A 12,500-nucleotide genomic window follows, 5' to 3' on the forward strand; every position below is an offset into this window, starting at 1 on the left:
CTTATAATGCACTTGCAGCAATCAACGTACTTAGAAATGAGAAGGATGTCCCATCAATGTGTTCTTCGATACTAAAACCGTGATTGGAATCTATGTAAACAGTCGTTGGTGGTAACAAACCAATCAAAACTATTGTCATTTCATTTGTTATTGTGTTTTATCTGTTTTGATAAAATCATTAATTGTAAACACGCCACAAATGTTACCCTTATGTGTCCCTCTGGAGGCTTATAAATACCTGTTGTTTTTAAATAAAGTCAGTTGATAGGTTCCAATCTACACAGCCAAAGTAAAGCTCCCTTCACTCGCCAACAGAGATGCGTTTGCCTGGTTTCTGTGTGCTGAGATTCAGTTCCACATCAAGGACATGACTTCCTCAAGTATCAAAGCTTAATATGTCCTCACTGCCATCACCAATGACACCTTCCCAAAAATATCCAACTGGCTTTGTGAGTATAATGTACCCATATCTTTCCTCCTGGAGCAGTGCAGTTCACCTTGTGAAGTGAACCTATTTCACAACACCTGCTGGAACAGGTTCGAACCACCCAATGTTGCTACCATGCTCCATATGGACCTGAGAACCAGAGTCAATGACCTCATAGACAGCCACTTGCCCACCAGCGATAACTCTATCAAGAACTCAACTCCTGATGAATGGGACAATCATACAACACCGAAGGAAGCAGACGTGAATATTGTAGAACATTGACACTCGCCTCACGACGAGCTGGGGCAGCATAGAAGCCAATCACCATCTAACTATACTATCCCATGCCTGTAAATGCATGAATCCCCTCAGCAGCCACTGTCTCATTTGTGCCACTGCTACTACAAATACGAGGCTGTTGCTCAGAAATGTTCTACCAGTAGTCAATGGTAAATAAATCTTGTAAGCAGGCACTAGTATGTGGCAGTGGCCTTCCCATTAATTAATCCCTCTCATTTGCATGATTCAGGATCTAATGTGTGGTCTGGTAGATTACTGGTGCCTGTCAGTACATTCTGCCTTATTCACTCTTAGGGATGAGACTCCATCATACAAGACTCCTATTGCTTGGCTGATGGCCCATAATAGATCTGCTATCTCTACACATGGTTACGAGACACTGACACTGTCGTTTTGGGCGGACAAGTACCAGTGGGATTTCCTCTTTACTAATGTCAGAATGCCTCTCTTCAGATAGAATTTCATGTCCTTTTTAGCCTTCTGCTCAATGTCACACATCGACATTTAGTCAATGCCAGCTCTAACTTATCCTTACCTGCTCCCCCTAACCCCACTCTCCACATACGTGTGTCCACAGGCACCTATACCCATCTCCTCAGTTTATATACTGATTTCTTTCAGCCAGAACTACGCTAGCTGCCCAGGGTTCCCGTCTAGCATGGTATCTATCTCCATATCAAGATAACAGGGTCTTCAATCTTTGTAAAATTGAGATATCTGGCTCCAGACCATGCAGCAACTACTAAATGGACATTTGTAGACTATGAGAAAGCTTTGACTTTGTCAAAACCTCAGTAGTAATGAAAGCCCTTCAAAGAGTAGGAATCAATGAATCTCACGTTAGAATGCTTGAAGATATCTATACAAGAAGTACAACAATCCTAAAATTAGATATGGTGAGAAAATGTAATTGGGAAAGGAATTAGATAGACTCCATCTCTCCTAAATTATTTACAGCATGTTTAAAAGAATCTTTAAAAAAATAAATTGGAAGAAGGACTTAATATTAATGGGGAATACCTTAACAACCTAAGATTTGTAGATGACATAGTTGTGTTTAGTGGGAGGAATTGCAAAGGATGATAGAAGATTTGAATAGAGAAAGCGGAAATGTAGGATTGAGAATGAATATGAGTAAAACTTAGATAATGTTCATAGGTAAATACAGAGACAACAAATAAGAGTTATGGACAGAACTCAAGAGATTGTTAATGAATAAACGTATTTAGAACAGAAAGTAAGTGTTTCCCCGGGGCATGAGATCGAAATTAAAAGAAGAATAAGCATGGGATTGAGAAATTTTGGTAAACGAAAAAGAAGTCTTTAATCAGATAGTCCCACCAGTTTTTACTTATGCATCAGAAACTTGGAGCCTTACTAAAGCCTTAGAACATAAGCTAGATACAACTCAAAGAACTATAGAAATAAAAATGATACTAATAACACTACGAGACAGAAAAAAGAGCAACATGGATACAAGAGCAAACTGAAGTAGAGAATAATGTAACATGTAAGAAAAAGAAATGAACATGGGCATGGCATATGATGATAGCGACAGATAAAAGATGGATATTATGAATAATGGAATGGGTTCCTTGAAATTGTAAACGAAGCAGGGAAAAGGTGAAAAGACGATGGGTTGATGAACTTGAAAAAGTTTGCAGCTGTGGACTGGCATAGAAAGACCATAAACAGATGTAAGTGGGAGAACATATCTGACTCCTTTTTTCTGCAGTGGCCAAGTGATGATTGATGATGATGATCATGATAATGGTGATGAAATTCACATTCGCTAATATAGAATAAATAGGACTTTATCTAGAGGCATAAAAAATCCACAGTCATCGCTCCTGCGCATTGTGCTGAAAAAAAGATGGGATCCCTATGCCTTGTGGGGATTACAGTCATTCTAACATGCAGATGGTACTAGAATACTACCTCTCCCAAACATTGCAGACATCACCACCTAGCATCACAGCGCTAGAGTATTTTTGACCCATGGCCTCCTAGAGGAGATTTATCTAGTGCCCATGAACCCGGAAGATATCAGTCAGACTGCCATTGGCATATATACCTTCACTTACATCTGCTCTGACCTTCGTAATGAAGGAGCCATATTTCTGTGCTTCATGGATAGCAAATTAGAAGACTCCCCCATCTGTGTATGATATTGTACCAACCGTGTGTCACACAATTGTACATAATTATTTTGTATATATTATGCTTGTATCTGCGCTCTTCCCTCGCACTAAAAAGAACCTGAATGATCATGTCTCCGTTTTGCTCTGTAACATTGTCTGTCTCTCGAACAGGTTATGTCCTGTTGCCTTGTGGTTTTGTATATAAAGGAGAGTGTTCCTTAATAAACAACTCATTTGATTGCCTCCTGCCTTTGAGTTCACAACCCTCTTTCGGCTCCGTCACATTGGTGACCCCGGAAGTCGACTCGCTCCCACCGCCTTCCACCCCCACCCCCTCGCCCCTTCATCGTTGGTACTATGCCGGACTCTACGGCAGTTGGTGCTGCGGCCGCTCCATTCAAACTTTCATCGTTTGCCAGCGGAGAGGCGTTCGCTTGGTTTCAGCGCGCAGAAGTCCAGTTTCGTATCAGGGGCGTGACTCGCTCAACCACCAAAGCGGATTATGTTCTCGCGGCGATACCCGAGGACACCTTCCCAGAAATATCCGACTGGCTTTGTGAACAAGGAGACACCCCAATAGCGTATGACACCCTCAAAACATACCTTCTGTAGCAGTACTCGCCGTCGCCAGCCACCCGTATAGCAAAGCTTTTTCAGCTCTCGCAACAACCGTTGGGGGACCAAAGGGCTTCGCTTGCCCTAGGGGAAATGACCAGTATCGCTCGCCTTCAACCTGCTGCAGACAGCTCTCCTCGTGAGGTGAACCTACTTCGTGCCCTTTGGATACGCCGTTCACCCGAACCTGTACGCGCTGCCATACCCGATGTCGATAGTTTACCCATAAAGGACTTGATAACCGAAGCCGACGCCCTTATGGACAGCCACTTCAAGACCTCCATCAACGCCTCCACCCCTGACGACAAGGATGCCTATTCAACATCAACCGAAGCTGACATGAATGCCGTAGGACATACACGCCTACCCCGTGACGTGCCGAAGCGGCGACAAAGCCGCCCACCACCCACTAATCGCTCGCGCCCCAACAAACGAATTCTACAGACACTTACTACCTTCCATCCGCCACAGTTTTGCTACTACCACTTCAGATTCGGGGCAACCGCGAAGAAATGTGCCAAGGATTGTCAGTGGCCAAAAAACGTGTAAGTAGGCCATCGCTTGTGGCGGTGGCCTCCCGTGTTTCTAATCTTTTCTTTTTACAGGATGCAGGAATGGGCGTGCGATTTTTGGTAGACACGGGTGCTTGTTGTTCTCTTTTCCCATGAAACTCTTCAAGGCACGACGTAGTCTGTCTACATCTGCCGAAATCCGCTTGGTAGCTGCCAATGGATCTGCGATACCCACCTACGGTTACGAGAACCTCACATTATTGTTCAGGAACGGTGAATTCAATTGGAAGTTTCTCGTTGCTGACGTCACAATGCCAATCCTCGGTGCAGATTTCCTCTCTCATATCCACCCTTCCGGTCGATGTCGCCCACCGATGATTGGTCAACGCAGACTCGTACTTGTCCACACCTCTTCAACCCGTCCCCTCTAACCTCGCTCTCCACATCAGCGCACCCACGGATGCCTACGCCCACCTCCTCACGTCGTACCCGGAAGTTTTCCGTCAAGAACTTCACCAAACGCCCACGGTTCCTGCCAAGCACGGTATTTATCACCATATCAAGACGATGGGACCCCCAGTCTTCGCAAAATTCAGACGTCTGGCACCGGAACGATTGGCAGCCACCAAACAGACGTTCGCCGAAATGAAGGAAATGGGCCTTTGCCAAAAGGCCTCTAGCCCATGGTCGTCACCCTTACACATCGTTCTGAAGAAAGACGGCTCCTTCCGTCCGTGCGAGGATTACAGGCGCCTGAACATGCAAACAGAACCGGATCACTACCCCCTCCCAAACATTGCCGACGTGACCTCCTACCTGCACAAAGCGAAGGTTTTCTCTACGCTCGACCTCCTGAAGGGGTATTATCAGGTGCCTATGAACCCAGAAGACATCCCCAAGACCACCATCACCACTCCGTTTGGTACATACACCTTCAATTACTCCTGTTATGGCCTTCGTAATACTGGGGCAACGTTTCAACGTCTCATGGATGGCATCTTAGGGGACCTCCCTTTCTGTGTATGTTATGAGGACGACATACTTGTGTTCTCCTCCTCAAAAGAGGAACACCTCCGTCACCTGCGCATCGTGCTCGACCCCCTGCAACAAAACGGCCTTGTAGTCCGGTACGACAAGTGTACCTTTGGCGCCAACGAAGTGTCGTTCTTAGGGCACCGTATCACTCCTGAAGGAGTCCATCCCCTCCCTGAGAAGGTAGCAGCCGTTCAGAACTTCCCCGTGCCCTCGACCATCAAAGCTCTGCCAGAATTCTTGGGCATGATCAACTATCATCACCGTTTTCTGCCAGCCATTGCCGCCACTCTTGCTCCCCTCTACGCCTCCCTCAAGGGCAAGCCAAAGGACCTGAAGTGGGGTTCCCTTCAAGAAGCAGCCTTCTGCAATGCAAAGAAGGCCCTATCAACTGCTGCGGCTCTCACTTTTCCTATCCCACACGCCCCCCTCCTTCTCTCCACCGATGCCAGCGACGTCGCTATTGGTGCAGTACTCGAGCAGGTGGTCAAAGGCTCACCCCGCCCATTGGCCTTCTTCAGCAAAAAACTGTCCAAGGCAGAATCGGGTTATTCTACCTTCGATTGAGAATTGCTGGCGGTGCACTTGGCTGTCCGTCACTTTCGCCATTTCTTAGAAGGTACTCCCTTCATCATTCGCACAGACCACATGCCTCTGGTGCACGCCTTCACTCGACAGTCTGACGCCTGGTCAGCCTGTCAACGCCGACATGTCTCCGCCGTGGCTGAATACAATTGCACCCTCTGATACGTCCCTGGGAAAATGAATCCCGTTGCTGATGCCCTGTCAAAAAACACGTTGGCTGCCGTTCAACTAGGATTGGATTACAACGCCCTGGCTGAAGCCCAACAACAGGATCCAGAGTATCAAGCTTGTAGGACATCCTGCACGTCCCTCCGTTGGGAAGACTTTCCCCTCGAAGACTCCAACACCACCCTCCTCTGTGACGTCAGTACTGGTAGACCGCGACCTTGGATTCCTGCTCCCATGCGCCGACAGGTGTTTGATTTCATTCACGGCCTTTCACATCCCTCGTGCCGTTCTACTGCACAGCTGCTGAAGGCAAAGTTCATTTGGCACGGCATTCCCTAAGGATGCTAAGGATTGGGTCCGCCCCTGTACTTCTTGCCAAACTTCCAAAGTACATTGACACACGGATTCAGGAGTGGGCGCCTTTCCTCAACCTCAGCGTCGTTTCGCACACATTCACGTCGACGTTGTAGGCCCCCTACCCACATCACAAGGACATCGTTACCTGTTTACCGTCATCGACCGCGCTACTCGTTGGCCTGAAGCCATTCCCATGGAAACTGCAACATCCGCCTTATGTACATCTGCCTTACTCTCTGGATGGATTTCAAGATTCGGTATCCCTGAGCATATTACTTCTGACAGGGGAACTACTTTCACCTCTCAATTGTGGACGTCATTAGCGAATCTCCTGGGCATCACCCTACATCAGACAACGGCCTAGAACCCCGCTGCCAATGGAATGGTTGAACGTTTTCATCGCACCCTCAAAGCAGTTTTGATGTCCCGCTGCAAGGAGTGCAACTGGTTTACGCAGCTTCCCTGGGTCCTCCTGGGACTAAGGACCACTCCTAAAGACGCCCTCGACGTCTCGGCAGCTGAAATGGTGTATGGTGACCCGTTGGTCGTCCCTGCCGAATTTTTTCCTTCTACAACCTCCTCCGACGATCTCCAGCGCATACGTCACGTCGTGGGAAAATTTACTCCGTGCCGCCAGACTTACAAGCCCACAGCGAAGCATCACATTTCTACGGACTTGCACTCTGCAACGCACGTCTTCCTGCGCAACGACACCCGCAAGCCACCACTAACGCCCCCTTACACGGGCACTTTCATTGTGATCCAACGCAGTCCGAAAACATTCCTCCTAAACATTCGTGGCAAAGAAGACTGGGTCTCCATTGATCGTTTAAAACCTGCTTATCTCCTGCCAGATGACCAGCCTACAGTTCGCCTCTCTAGATCAGGGCGCCCTATTTAACATGTACAGTATGTCATTTTTAGGGGGGGAGCCATGCACCAACTGTGTGTCACAAAATTGTACATAATTATTTTGTATATATTATGCTTGTATCTGCGCTCTTCCCTCGCACTAAAAAGAACCTGAATGATCATGTCTCCGTTTTGCTCTGTAACATTGTCTGTCTCTCAAACAGGTTATGTCCTGTTGCCTTAAGGTTTTGTATATAAAGGAGAGTGTTCCTTAATAAACAACTCTGTTGATTGCATCCTGCCTTTGAGTTCACAACCCTCTCTCGGCTCCATCACAATATGTAAGTAGCAATAGATTTTTTTACCACTCCAAAGAGGACCATTCATATTACCTAAGCATTGTACTTGACCACCTACAGCAGAATGACTTTATAATCAGGTACGGCAAGTACACCTTTGGTGCCAAGGAAGTGGCATTCTTAAGTCATATTATCACTCTCGGCGACGTTCATCCACTCCCTGAGAAGGTATCAGTACTATAGAAATTTTTCCCTCGGCTGTCAAAGCACTCTAGGAGTTCATGGGTATGATGGACTATTATCAGTGGTTCTTGTCATTCATTTCTGCCACCATTGCCTCCTCTGCATCTCCCTCAAGGGCATGCCAAAAATACTGAAGTGGGGCCCCTTTCAGGAGGAAGCCTTCGTTGATGGAAAGAAAGCTCATTCAAATACTATGGCTCTTGCCTTCCTTATAACAACTGCATCCCTCCTACTCCTCTGATGCCAGTGACATGACCATAGGGATGATGCTCAAACAAATGATCAACTGATGTCTCGGCTCATTGGCCTTCTTCAGTAGAAATTTTCGAAGGCAGAGTCCATCTACTCTACCTTCGATCGCAAACTACCAGGCGTCCGTCACATCACATCAGCCACTTCTTGGATGGTTCATTCTTTGTCGTTTGCTTGGACCAAATGCCCCTTGTGCAGGCCTTCACACAAAAATCCGATGGCTGGCCTTCCATTAAAACTGACATCTCTGCCATTTCTTAATAAAATTGTACCATTCTATACATCCTTGGTAAACTGCATCCTGTTATCGACATTATTTCTCAGTAACATGATGGTTGCTGTACACCTGAGATTGGATTACAAGGCTGTGGCAGAAGCCCAAGTAAAGGACCTCGAGTACTAAACCTGCAGGACTCTGTTGGGAAGACGTTGCCCTCAATAACTCCATCACCATCCTTCTCTGAGTTATCAACACTGTAGAATAAGCCTGTGAATAGCCACCCATATTTACTGACACATATTTCAATCAATTCATGGCCTATCACACCCCTCATTGCAATCTACTGCACAGCTATTAAAGTTGAAGTCCATGTGGCATGCCATTACTGAAGATGCCAAGGATTGGGTCCATGCCTGTTTCATGTCAAACTTCAAAAGTGCACAAATTCCAGTGTGGACACTCTTTATCAATCCCATTGTAGTTTTACCCACATTAACATTGGCAGGGTTGGCCCCTTACCCATGTAATAAGGATACCATTACTTTTTCACAGTTAATGTTCACTTCACTTGCTGGCCTGAAGCCCTCCCCATGCAAGATGCAACACATCCCAGAGCATAGCACTCACAATAGCAGTGCCATTTTCACCTCTTAATTGTGGATATCTTTAGAGCATCTTCTCGGCAACACCCTACATTAGAATACCGCTTACTACCATGTAGCTAACAGAATAGTGGACCATTTTCATCATACCCTCAATGCAGCTTTATTTTCGCATTGCAGCAACTCCAGTTGGCTTCCACAGCTTCCATGGGTCCTTCTCTCAAGGACACCATGGATGTGTCAGCGGCTGAAGTGATATGTGGCAATCCATTGATTGTCCCTTGGTTTCCCCCCCCCCCCCCTCCCCGCAACTAACTCCGAGAATTGTCAGTGCCTATGCATGCTGTGGGGAAGTTTAGCCCCCTGATAAGTAGCATATTCCAAAAGACCTTCACACTGCAGTGGCACCGATGCTCGCAAGCCACTGCTTATGCCGCAATATACAGGCCCTTTCCTTGTAATCCGTTGTACTCTGAAAGCTTTCCTCCGTAATGTTCATGGTAAAATTTGATTGCATTACCATTCCCCACCTTCATCTTAAACTTGAGTATTGTGTACAGCAGAACTTTCCAGGACAGGTTTCTCTCTTTCAAATGCATGTCTGCTTTAGGGTGGGTGGCAGGGGTGAGGCCTGTAATGCACGTACAGCAAGTAACGCACATAAAAAGCCATTAAGTGTAGTAATCTAATTTAGAATATTGTCATTCCATTGTTATCCTATTCAATTTCTTAAGACAACGTCAACTGTATCGACAAAAAATCGTTGATTGTTAACACGCAATTTCCCACTTTATATGACCCCATGGAGGACTTGCGTTGTCTGTAAATTAATTTGATTTAGTTTAATGCAGGGTTCTTGTATCAATACCTCCTTCAATCTCGTCATAGACTAAAGAATATGAGAAGAGGACACAAGAAAGGAAAAATAATCTAGTATTTGATGGAGCAAAAGTGCCATCATTAAATAACTTGAGGGTTATATAGAAAGTTTGGAGTAAAAAATAATTCAAAGAATATTTTCAACATATAAGCAGACCTGACGGAAACTAATACAGTTGCTTATATTATTAGCATGTTTAAAGGAAAACACCTCCGAATATGAATGAGAAAACAACATATAAGAAATTTCTCCATGGTACAATAACTCATATCTATCATAAAATTACAGCTAGAAAATAAAGTGAAATAAGTTATGAAATTATATACTTTTTATTAAAAGAAAATAACCTAAACAAAAATAACTATAGAGAAAAAAAGAATTAAACCCACACAAAAGATATAATGAGGTAATTAGTAACATTCCATTCTAAATTGATAGTTGATAAAAAATAGCTCCTCTTTGAGAAGACCATGTTCAGATATTCTTAAATACTTACAAATGAAAATATTCCCCATTGAAATACTCCCTCCCCCCAAAAAAAAAAAAATTCAGCATAGCATAATTTTTCAGAGGAACACAATTTACATTAATTCTAGAAAATAAAAGATAAAGGTATCATGACTTTCAGATAGGCATACAATATTTTCTGAATACATTTTTATGCTTACGAAATTTAAAACATTTGAATAGCGAAAATAATATCTATATATTACGTGAAGTCTAGTTTCCCAATAATATAAAAAGCTTTGTGTTATTTTATTTTATATAAATTTTCACTCATTAAAGAATGTTTGAGCTATTTGTCTGTTTCCCTTTTACATTAAACTAAGGATCATTAACGATAAGCTAAAATATGAAGATATCCATCGATCATGACAAGGTCTTCCCACAATTGCATTAGTTGGGAAGTTTCCTGTTGTGGGGAGCCGTTTTTCATTGAATGGCTTTTTATGATTAGTACAGGCTTTTATATAATTTCGTGGGATTTTTTTGTTTATATGTGGAAATCATCATAATTTTGATCTTTGACCAAAACCATCGACAAAAAAATTTTGATCGATTTTTTTCGGCCCAAAGTGGGATCCTGGCATGATTCTGATTTCTTGAGGTCGAAAATTTAATTTTTCCTTCAAAAGTGGAACAAAGACTAGCAGTACTAGTATGAAATTAAAAATAAACAAAATAACCCTAATATATTAGTTATTTAACAATATAATGTAACTTTTTTACGCAATGAATAAAGAAAAAAAATGCACATACAATATAAAAAAAAATCATATTTTGACACTTGATTCTACAAACTAATGTTTTACCAAGAATTGATATTAATCTCAAAAATACAAAAATGGTTGCAATCAATAACAGCAATATTTTACGTCTTTCTATTATTATAATGAACATACAATTATGTAATACAAGCGTAATTTCCCTTTTGTTCCCATATATGTCACGACTAGCTTTAATGACCGGCTTTATATGACAACAACATATCAAATGATGTACACTAGATTATTTGAGTGATACTTCGTTTAAATTCACTCATAATTATACACCGAATCAGTCTAAAAGTTTCCCAATCAGGTGTTTTTTCATGCAAATAATGCTATGTGCTATGCTATTCATAAAAATTCAAATGCTCTACACAGGTGCCATAATATAAGAAATAAAAAAGTTAATTAATCTCATGAGTAATGACTCCATTATGATACATTATTTGTTTATATTCAAGTGAAATCAGACAGAGTTAGTCCTTGAACTCTCATTTGTGCAATAAGATAATGATCAACTGTGTGGTATACTGAAAAGGAGAGCATTCTGATTTGCCGTGTAAATGTTCGCTATTATGTGACCACAAATGGATCCTAGAAGTAAGTGTTCATTAGGTTTAATTATCATCTGATGAATCACCAATCAACATTACTCTTCAATCAGTGGTGTCTGAGTAATCTCCTGTTTCTTCTTCACACTGACACATTTCTAGGCAGAGCATGTCATTTTGTTTACATTAACACAATGATTTACATTATGATTTAGCACAGCGACATTTAGCAATCAAGAGTGATGACTGTTTTTAGAATGGGGTCAACTATTTCAATTGAAATTCTTAGCATGTTTTATGTAGTCCAAAAAGTTAACCAATCTGTTGGAGTTGCGTTAGTGGTTGTAACTTCGAAATCAAAGACTTGTATGCACTCTAATCTAGCACACTAAAAAGTAGGATCTAAGTTGTCAACTCTCTGGTAGAACTTTGACAGTAGCTATGCAGTGTCATTGACTTTATGGGTCATCTGCACTTCCTCACTTTCAATAATTACAAATGTTCCATATGTGGGAGGAACACATGGTTGATATTTATTGTTGTAGGATTTGGTGCGGTCTTCATTCACTACAATGTGTATCACATTGTCTCCTTCGAGGTGCTGCTAGTAAACACTTGTAGCAGTTGTATGAGTGGTCCTCTTTCTATCCGACATGTCCTCACAAAAGTCTGATTATCTATGTCAAAGAGTATGAGACGTACTTTCTGGAGTGCTGGTGGCATGTACATGATTAGGATCCTTTGTCACCCTTTCTGTGATTGAGTTAGCTAGCTGATTTTCCATTCTAAGTATTCCGGGACAATTTATGCATAAACTAAAGCCAATAAGTAGATAAATTAGTGTTTTGCTTAAGGCCGACTGATGAAGAACAATTCTGACTGTTATATGCAGCCGCCATCCTGTACGAGTCTTAAAATGTGCAAGTTCTGCCAAAGGGTTGTGTCTCGTTTATTTATCGGTTTTGAGTGAATACATGATGAAGTTTGTAGTCTAAAATTTTTTTTGATACACTTAAAATTCTTGAAATTTATTGTGAAGCTGTCTCTTGGTCTTACAATGAACCATCTGTGGGAAGAAATCACTTGCTGAGAAACATGTTATTCTGTGTCATTGAATATCCCAGCAAATTTTCAACCCAGCAAAATTGCATGGTTCCTCAGTTGCATCTGCAATGTCCTTGTAAAGTAACCTG

This window comes from Palaemon carinicauda, chromosome 20, assembly GCF_036898095.1.
Source record: "Palaemon carinicauda isolate YSFRI2023 chromosome 20, ASM3689809v2, whole genome shotgun sequence".
Lineage (NCBI taxonomy): Eukaryota > Metazoa > Arthropoda > Malacostraca > Decapoda > Palaemonidae > Palaemon > Palaemon carinicauda.